Consider the following 9,752-nt stretch of genomic DNA (forward strand, 5'->3'; position numbering starts at 1 on the left):
AATGGAATGAAAATTAACAATGGAATAGAGTCAAAATGGATTAGAAATCTAAAACGGAATAAAATCCAAAATGGATTAATAACTCAAATTGAATAAAAAATTCAAAATCTATTAAAAACACAAAATGAATAAAAAAATTCAAAATGGACTCAAAACTCAAAATGAATTAAAAACTCAAAATGGATCATATTCAAAGAAACCTCAACACCGCAAAGGACTAAAAACTCAAATTGAAAAAAAAAATCAAAATCTACTACAAACTCAAATTGAACCAAAAATTCAAAATGGACTCAAAACTCAAAATGAATTAAAAACTCAAAATGGATTATATTCCAAGAAACCTCAACACAGCCGTCGACTTCTCTCCGAACGCAGCCAGACTAAAAAGGGCTTCGATATCAGTATTCGCAAAAGGCATCTCTCAGCTTATCTTAAGGTCTTTTGAAGCAGACGTGAGCTTTCTCTCTTAGCTGGAGGCTGCACGAGGAAGATCAGGCCTTGGAGATGTGAAGCTGAGATGCTCAAAAGTTCTTTTTATTATTATTATTATTATTATTATTATTATTATTATTATTATTATTATTATTACTTGTTAAGCTACAACCCTAGTTGGAAAAGCAGGATTCTTTAAGCCCAGGGGCTCCAACAGGTAAAAATAGCCCAGTGAGGAAAGGAAATAAGGAAATAAATAACTGAAGAGAACAAATCAACAATAAATCATTCTAAAAAAAGTAATGTCAAAAGAGATATATCATATATAAATTATTATTATTATTATTATTATTATTATTACTTGTTAAGCTACAACCCTATAGTCAATTCTTTTTAGGGAAACAGATTTGCACCGGCTCGCAAGGGTGCCCTTTTAGCTCGGAAAAGTTTCCTGATCGCTGATTGGTTGGACAAGATGACTCTAACCAATCAGCGATCAGGAAATGTTTCCGAGCTAAAAGGGCACCGCTGCGAGTCAGTGCAAATGTGCCTCATTAAAAAAATTGAGTATAGTTGGAAAAGAAAGATGCTTTAAGCCCAGGGGCTCCAACAGCGAAAAACAGCCCGGTGAGGAAAGGAAACAAGGAAATAATAAACTACGAGAGAAGCGATAAACATATTATCATTATTATTATTATTATCATTATTATTATCATTACTTGTTAAGCTACAACCCTAGTTGGAAAAGCAGGATGCTTTAAGCCCAGAGGCTCCAACAGGGAAAAACAGCCAGGTGAGGAAAGGAAACGGAAATTATAAACTACAAGCGAAACGATATAAATATTATTATTATTATTATCATTATTATCTTTATTATCATTATCATCATTATAATTACTTGTTAAGCTACAACCCTAGTTGGAAAAGCAGGAAGCTTTAAGCCCAGGGGCTCCAACAGGGAAAAACAGCCCAGTGAGGAAAGGAAACAAGAACATAATAAACTACAAGAGAATCGATAAACATATTATTATTATTATTACTTATTAAGCTACAACCCTAGTTGGAAAAGCAAGATGCTTTAAGCCTAGGGTCTCCAACAGATAAAAACAGCCCGGTGAGGAAAGGAAACACGGAAATTATGAACTACAAGAGAAGCGATATACATATTATTATTATTATTATTATTATTATTGTTATTATTACTTAATAAGCTACAACCCTAGTTGGAAAAGCAAGATGCTTTAAGGACAGGCGCTCCAGCAGGGAAAATAGCCCAATAAGGAAAGGAAACACGGATATTATAAACTACAAGAGAAGCGATATACATATTATTATTATTATTATTATTATTATTATTATTATTATTATTATTATTATTATTATTACTTGTTAAGCTACAACTCTAATTGGAAAAGCAAGATGCTTTAAGGCCAGGGGCTCCAACAGGTAAAATTAGCCCAGTGCACTTCTGAAATGTTCCTGAATTTCTATATACATTAAATAGCAGCTGTTTGATATTTTCGTTTTTGTTACTTATCCTTACAAATTTACATATACCATTCATACATACATACACACACACACACACACACATATATATATATATATATGTGTGTGTGTGTGTGTGTGTGTGTGTGTGTGTGTATTTACATACACACACAATTCATACATCCCAAACAGAAAATTCTGCTTTTAAAAAGTTAATAAGAATCCCATTGGGCCAAGGTTTAAAAGTCACTCATGAACGGCAGAGGCAAGGGACAGTGACAAAGCCCTAGAGACTGACCATACATACAAACAAACAGCCCCAAGCCTCCTCTCCACCCAAGCTAGGACCCGGGAAAACAAGGCAATGACTGTTGATGACTCAGAAGATAGACCTATAGGCTCCCACAAATCCCCAATCCTTAGCTCACAAGGATGGTTAGGTTGTAGCAACTAAAGAAACCAACGGGTTTGAGCGGGACTCGAACCCCAGTCTGGCATATCGCCAAGTAAGGACGTTTCTAGAAGGATATGTCTTATGTAACTTCTTTCCTTCCTTTCCTCTACTTTCTCTTGATCCATTCAGTCGCTACTAAAGAGAACTATTATGTATCCGCCTAATTGGACCAGAAAATGAAGAGATATCCATGCAATAGTCTTTCTATATAGGGAAATAAATAAACGGTGTCTATTCAAGCTTGGTAAATATCGTCATAGATTGTAGAGCTATTGAAGTAGATTAAAAAAGCCAAAGGAAATGGTTTGAATGGGATATATTAAGAGAGGATTTTGAATAATAATAATAATAATAATAATAATAATAATAATAATAATAATGATAATAATAATAATAATTATTATTATTATTATTATTACTACTAGCTAAGCTACAACCCTAGTAGGAAGAGCACGATGCTATAAGCCCAAGGGCTCCAACAGGGGAAAACAGCCCGGCGAAGAAAGGAAACAAGGATATAATACACTACAAGAGAATCGATAAACATATTATTATCATTATTATTATTACTAGCTAAGCTACAATCCTAGTTTGATTCTGGAGTGTCCTTCCTTGAAGAGCTGCTTACCATAGCTGAAGAGTCTCTTTTACCCTTACCAACTGAAAAGTAGCCACTGAACAATTACAGAGCAGTAGACACCCTTTCATGTGAAGAAGAATTTTTTGGTAATTTCAACGTTGTCAGGTGTATGGGGACAGAGGAGAATATGTCAAGAACAGACCACAATATTCGGTGTATGTATAGGCAAAGGGAGAATGAACCGTAACCAGAGAGAAGGACCCAATGCAGTACTGTCTGGCCAGTCAAAGAAGCCCATGACTCTCTAGCGGTAGTATCTCAACGGGTGGCTGGTGTATGGACATAGAAGAATATGTAAAGGATAAGCCAGGCTTATTCAGTGCATGAGTAGGCGAAGGAAATATAAGCCGTAACCAGAGAAGGGATCCAATGCAGTACTATTTGGCCAGTTAAAGGACCCACTAACTCTCTAGCGGTAGTATCTCAACGGGTGGAATGGTCTTCCTAATCGGGTAGTTGAATCAGTAGAACTTCAAAAGTTCAAAGTTGGAGCAAATGTTTTTATGTTGACCAGGCTGACATGAGTCTTTTTTATTGTTTATATATGACATATCTGTTTTTGACATTGTTAATAGTTTATATAGGACATATCTGTTTTGACGCTTTTACTGTTTTTAGAATGATATATTGTTAATTTATTCTCATCATTTATTTATTTCCTTATTTCCTTTCCTCACTGGGCTATTTTTCCCTATTGGAGCCCTTGGGCTCATAGCATCTTGCTTTTCCAATTAGGGTTGTAACTTGGCTAGTAATAATAATAATAATATATCTGTTTTGACGTTGTTACTGTTTTTAGAATGATATATTGTTAATTTATTCCCTTCATTTATTTATTTCCTTTCCTCACTGGGCTATTTTTCCCTGTTGGAGCCCTTGGGCTCATAGCATCTTGCTTTTCCAACTAGGGTTGTAGCTTGGCTAGTAATAATAATAATAATATATCTGTTTTGACGCTGTTACTGTTTTTAGAATGATATTTTGTTAATTTATTCTCATCATTTATTTATTTCCTCATTTCCTTAGGACATATCTATTTTTGACGTTGTTAATAGTTTATATAGGACGTATCTGTTTTGACGCTGTTACTGTTTTTAGAATGATTTATTGTTAATTTATTCTCATTTATTTATTTCCTTATTTCCTTTCCTCACTGGGCTATTTTTCCCTATTGGAGCCCTTAAGCTTGTAGCATCTTGCTTTTCCAACTAGGGTTGTAGCTTGGCTAGTAATAATAATAATAATAATAATAATAATAATAATAATAATAATAAATATGTTTTAATTAAAATCCTTTGCCAATATATTCTAACCTTCGTTGCCTAACCTATTCTCTGGCTTGAATCTAGTTTCAACTTTACCATCATTCGAAAGATATAATCCTTAAATAAATCTAAATTTACATATACAAATCAACTCCTAATCTCTTCTCTCATTCCTCCAAAGTCAATTTCAACATCCATCACGCCAAAAATGTCATATTACTCCAGGTCACGTTGAGTTTTTTCTTAGCAAACACTCAAACTCTCAAAGTTCTGACGTCTATTTTCTTACGTCCTTCCTCCGACTTCTCGCAGAGCTCCATCTATGAGCAAATTAAATAACTATGTGACATTACTGACTTTTTAAAACATAAAACAACATCAACAAATGCAGTCGTTTTTTAGTCCACTGCAGGACAAACACTGACACATGTTATGGTCTTCCACTGTCTTAGGTTAGAGTTCTCTTGCTTGAGGGTACACTCGGGCACGCTATTCTATCTTGTTTCTCTTCCTCTTGTTTTTTTTGAAGTTTTTATTTTGTAGTTTATATATGAGATATTTATTTTAATGTTGTTACTCTTCTTAAATATTTATTTTTCCTTGTTTCCTTTCCTCACTGGGCTATTTTCCATGTTGGAGCCCCTGGGCTTATAGCATCCTGCTTTTCCAGCTAGGGTTGTAGCTTAGAAAGTAATAGTAATAATAATAATAATAATAATAATAATAATAATAATTACTGAGGTTTAGCTATTTTAATCACCACGCTGGCCAAATCGGATTGATGATGGTGGGAGATTTTCGTCTGAACGCTCACGGCAAACCAACCTAGTATGGGTGGCCATGACTAGTAAAACTTTGATGATCATTAAAATACGCAAACTCTTTCACCACATTGAGGTATCTTCACTTAAACAATCGTGCGTATAACGCAAGAATTAAAAAATGACATTCGCGCGCGCGCAAAAAAAAACAAAAGATAACCTTAAAAAACAACAACAACAATAACAACAACAACAACAGACAAGCAAAAAAAACATGAGCGATATAGACACCGAAAAAGTCTAAGTGACATAAACAGCATGAAACTTCTGTTACATGGTGAGAATGTCATGGTCAAATCGTACCCAAGACCTAAAAAAAAAAAAAAAAAAAAAAAAAAAAAAAAAAAAAAAATCATAACATCACTCAAAGATAACGCTGTAAAATGCCAAAACTTTTTCACGTCTGGTTTTTTTTTTTTAATTTGGGAATGTATGAATGAAAAAAATAAAAAAAAAATAAATGCCTGACACCGCAATAAAACTTATGAATGGGAAGAGTTGATGTTTGTGGTTGTGTGTGGTAATGTATTATTCTGTTTTGAATAATTTCATATTATATGATTCTTAGTTAACAGCTGGCTCCAATAAAAAAAGGAGGTTAAGAAAATAAAATAAAATGCTCCTTTAATATGCATGGAGTTAGAGAGTGAGGTTGCAAGGCTTACACCCCTGCATGAGAGTAGAATCACCCCCATGCCTACTTGGTGAATGATAAAAACCACTTTCCTTCTATAGTACGAATATCTGAAGATACTCGTACTATATATATATATATATATATATATATATATATATATATATATATATATATATATATAACAACAAAAACAAATACAGCCATTTCTAGTCCAATACAGGACAAAAGCCTCAGACATATCTTGGTCATGTCTGGGGTTTAGCCTTTCTCATCACCACGCAAGCCAGTGATGGAGGGAGACTTACGTTTGATTGCTCATAGCAACCCAACCTAGTATGGGTGGCCCTGACTATTGCAACTTCGCTGATTATGGCGATTCCCAAATCCTTTCACCACGTAAGGTATCCGAACTCAGAGAGGGTTATATATATATATATATATATATATATATATATATATATATATATATATATATATATATATATATATATATATATACATATATATATATATATATATATATATATATATATACCAACTGTACAATTAAGTAATAGCTCATCTTGAAATATTTTTGTACTCGGTTAGATGCATCAGGTGTTTTCAAACAGAGAGAGAGAGAGAGAGAGGAGAGAGAGAGAGAGAGAGAGAGAGAGAGAGAGAGAGAGAGAGAGAGAGAGAGAGAGAGAGAGAGGTTTAATGACCAGAATTACTTAGTAGAGAGAGAGAGAGAGAGAGAGAGAGAGAGAGAGAGAGAGAGAGAGAGAGAAAGCTAAACTTGCAAGGTAGAACATGGGTGCGCTAGGCTAGCTAGCTAGCTAGAAGGACCAGTCAGTGTGGCCCTGGCTTTCAAAGTGTTAACATGTCGCTACGCAATTCTTGCGATCAGCTGTTCTCGCTCTGTGCACGTTGAGATAGGAAGTTCGATGGATGGAAATCAATGTTGTGGTGTTTATGAATGTGTAACAGAGTCATTGATATTTATATGATAACCTCTTAAGTTATTGGTTCATACTTGAGATTACATATAATTTGTATTTTTTGTGTGAAAGTTTTGCAATATGGATAATTGCGATACAATAATGTGACATTATTCTTGCTCACTTAAGTATGTACATTACTTAATGTGTGGTACATGGCACTTATGTAAGTAACATTAAAATTGATTTATTATAATCGTAAATCTAAAAAATTGATTAATATTGTAATGAATTCTACTTTGTCAATAGTTTTTTTCGCTAAATATATACGTGGTATATTTCTGTACCTACTTTATTGAAAACATTACATAAAGTACCTACACCAAGGTTTAGAATAACTCTAATCATATTAATTGTTACACACACACACATTATATATATATATACACACACATACATATATATACATATATATATAAATATATATATATATATATATATATATATATGTATATATATATGTACGTATGTATATATATATATATATATATATATATATATACACAAATATATATATACATATATACATCCATGCATACATATATATACTACATACATACATACATACATATATATATATATATATATATATATATATATATATATATATATATATATATATATATATATATATATGTAAAATTCACATAGTAACACTCTCCTATAGTAGTGATATCATATACCAATGTTCAGGTACAAAATTTAAAATTATAAAGCAAAAGTAATAAAAATAAATCATCCATTTCCCAATACATAGAAATTGACGAATTTGTTTATCCATTAAAGTCTAAATATAGACTTTCGTTTTAATTTTGACTTTTACTTAAGGTTTCTTAAGAACCTATGTCGATCATGTAAGTGTTTTTTAATATAAATAATTAGATTTCATAGTTTTATTAAGTCTTATTCCCTAGACCTTTTCTGTCTAGTATTTATAAATTTTAAGAATTCACTTAGATTAAAAGTAAAAACTTCAAGAATTCACTTAAATTATAAGTAAAAACTTCAAGAATTCACTTAAATTAAAAGTAAAAATTTCAAGAATTCACTTAAATTATAAGTAAAAACTTAAAGAATTCACTTAAATTATAAGTAAAAACTTCAAGAATTCACTTAAATTATAAGTAAAAACTTCAAGAATTCACTTAAATTAAAAGCAAAAACTTCAAGAATTCACTTAAATTAAAAGTAAAAACTTCAAGAATTCACTTAAATTAAAAGTAAAAACTTCAAGAATTCACTTAAATTATAAGTAAAAACTTCAAGAATTCACTTAAATTATAAGTAAAAACTTAAAGAATTCACTTAAATTATAAGTAAAAACTTCAAGAATTCACTTCAATTAAAAATAAAAACTTCAAGAATTCACTTAAATTAAAAGCAAAAACTTCAAGAATTCACTTAAATTAAAAGCAAAAACTTCAAGAATTCACTTAAATTAAAAGTAAAAACTTCAAGAATTCACTTAAATTATAAGTAAAAACTTCAATAATTCACTTAAATTAAAAGTAAAAACTTCAAGAATTCACTTAAATTATAAGCAAAAACTTCAAGAATTCACTTAAATTAAAAGCAAAAACTTCAAGAATTCACTTCAATTAAAAATAAAAACTTCAAGAATTCACTTAAATTATTAGGAAAAACTTCAAGAATTCACTTGAATTATAAGTAAAAACTTCAAGAATTCACTTAAATTGTAAGTAAAAACTTCAATAATTCACTTAAATTAAAAGTAAAAACTTCAAGAATTCACTTAAATTATAAGTAAAAACTTCTAGAATTCACTTAAATTATAAGTAACGGTAAGAATTGTAAGTAAGATCAGTTGATTTAATAGCTCTTAAGTAGAATTAATTTAGTTATTAAAAATAATCAATTGAGACAATAAAATTGGATTTTTCAGTCGCGTGTTATAAACTTAATAAATTCACTTAAAATATAAGTAACGGTATGTCACTATGAAATTATATAAGAAATAGGAGAAAAGACTGAAATAAAAAGAATATACTGTTAAAAAAAATCGTAATTTTAATTTGAAATTCACCGTAAAAATATAGTTTTTATCGGTATTTCAGTAAAATACAGGCGACCGTAATTTTACCTTACTTTGTTATTATCTTTAAGCGGGTTGGTGAGCGTAATATCACTCCTTTACGTCAATATATCCATTTTTAAAACGGTGAATGCCAGACAATATTTATTCCAGGATTTTTACCTTATTTTACCGTAAATTCTTAACAGCGTATGGAATGCATAAACATATTGATACTGTTTTTGTTATTATAAAAATATATTTTAAATAGGAGAAACGTATGGAAGAGACTTGAAAACATATCATCATCTCCTCCTACGCCAATTAACGCAAAGGGCCTCGGTTAGATTTCGCCATTCGTCTCTATTTTGAGCTTTTAATTCATCTCCATTCATCATCTACTTCGCGCTTCATAGTCCTCAGCCATGTAGGCCTGGATCTTCCAACTCTTCTAGTGCCTTGTGGAGCCGAATTTTGTGACTGTCATGATATATATATATATGAAATATATTTAGCACTTCGAAGCAACGAAAATAATAGAAATCTATTTATCAGAATCTAAAGGTTTACTGAGGCCAGAATTCTATAGTGTATTTTTGATAAAACACGAGAATAATTGTATTATTTTTACCAGTAATTATGAAATTAATAAAGGAAAATTGATTAACAAGATACAATTGGATTCTGAATGGTTAAAGATAATCGAATAATGGTAATAATGATGATGAAATGATGATAATGATAAGAATAATACTAACTTACTATGGATGATGATAATAATAATAATGATAATATTCATCATCATTATTATTATCATCATCATCATCATCTCCTCCTACGCCTATTGACGCAAAGGGCCTCAATAATAATAATAACAATAATAATAATAATAATAATAATAATAATAACAACTTATTAAAGGCTGATGATAATAATAATAATAATAATAATAATAATAATAATAATAATAATAATAATAATAATAGTAGCAGGAATGATAATA

The 9,752-nt window shown here is 30.7% G+C and overlaps 1 pseudogene; it reads left to right on the plus strand.

Annotated features, from left to right (window-relative positions):
• The first annotated feature begins 320 nt into the window (after positions 1–320).
• The window catches only part of LOC137651068 (uncharacterized), a 63,831-nt pseudogene continuing 54,399 nt past the window's right edge, over positions 321–9,752 (plus strand).

Source organism: Palaemon carinicauda, chromosome 12 (assembly GCF_036898095.1).
Source record: "Palaemon carinicauda isolate YSFRI2023 chromosome 12, ASM3689809v2, whole genome shotgun sequence".
Classification (NCBI taxonomy): Eukaryota; Metazoa; Arthropoda; class Malacostraca; order Decapoda; family Palaemonidae; genus Palaemon; species Palaemon carinicauda.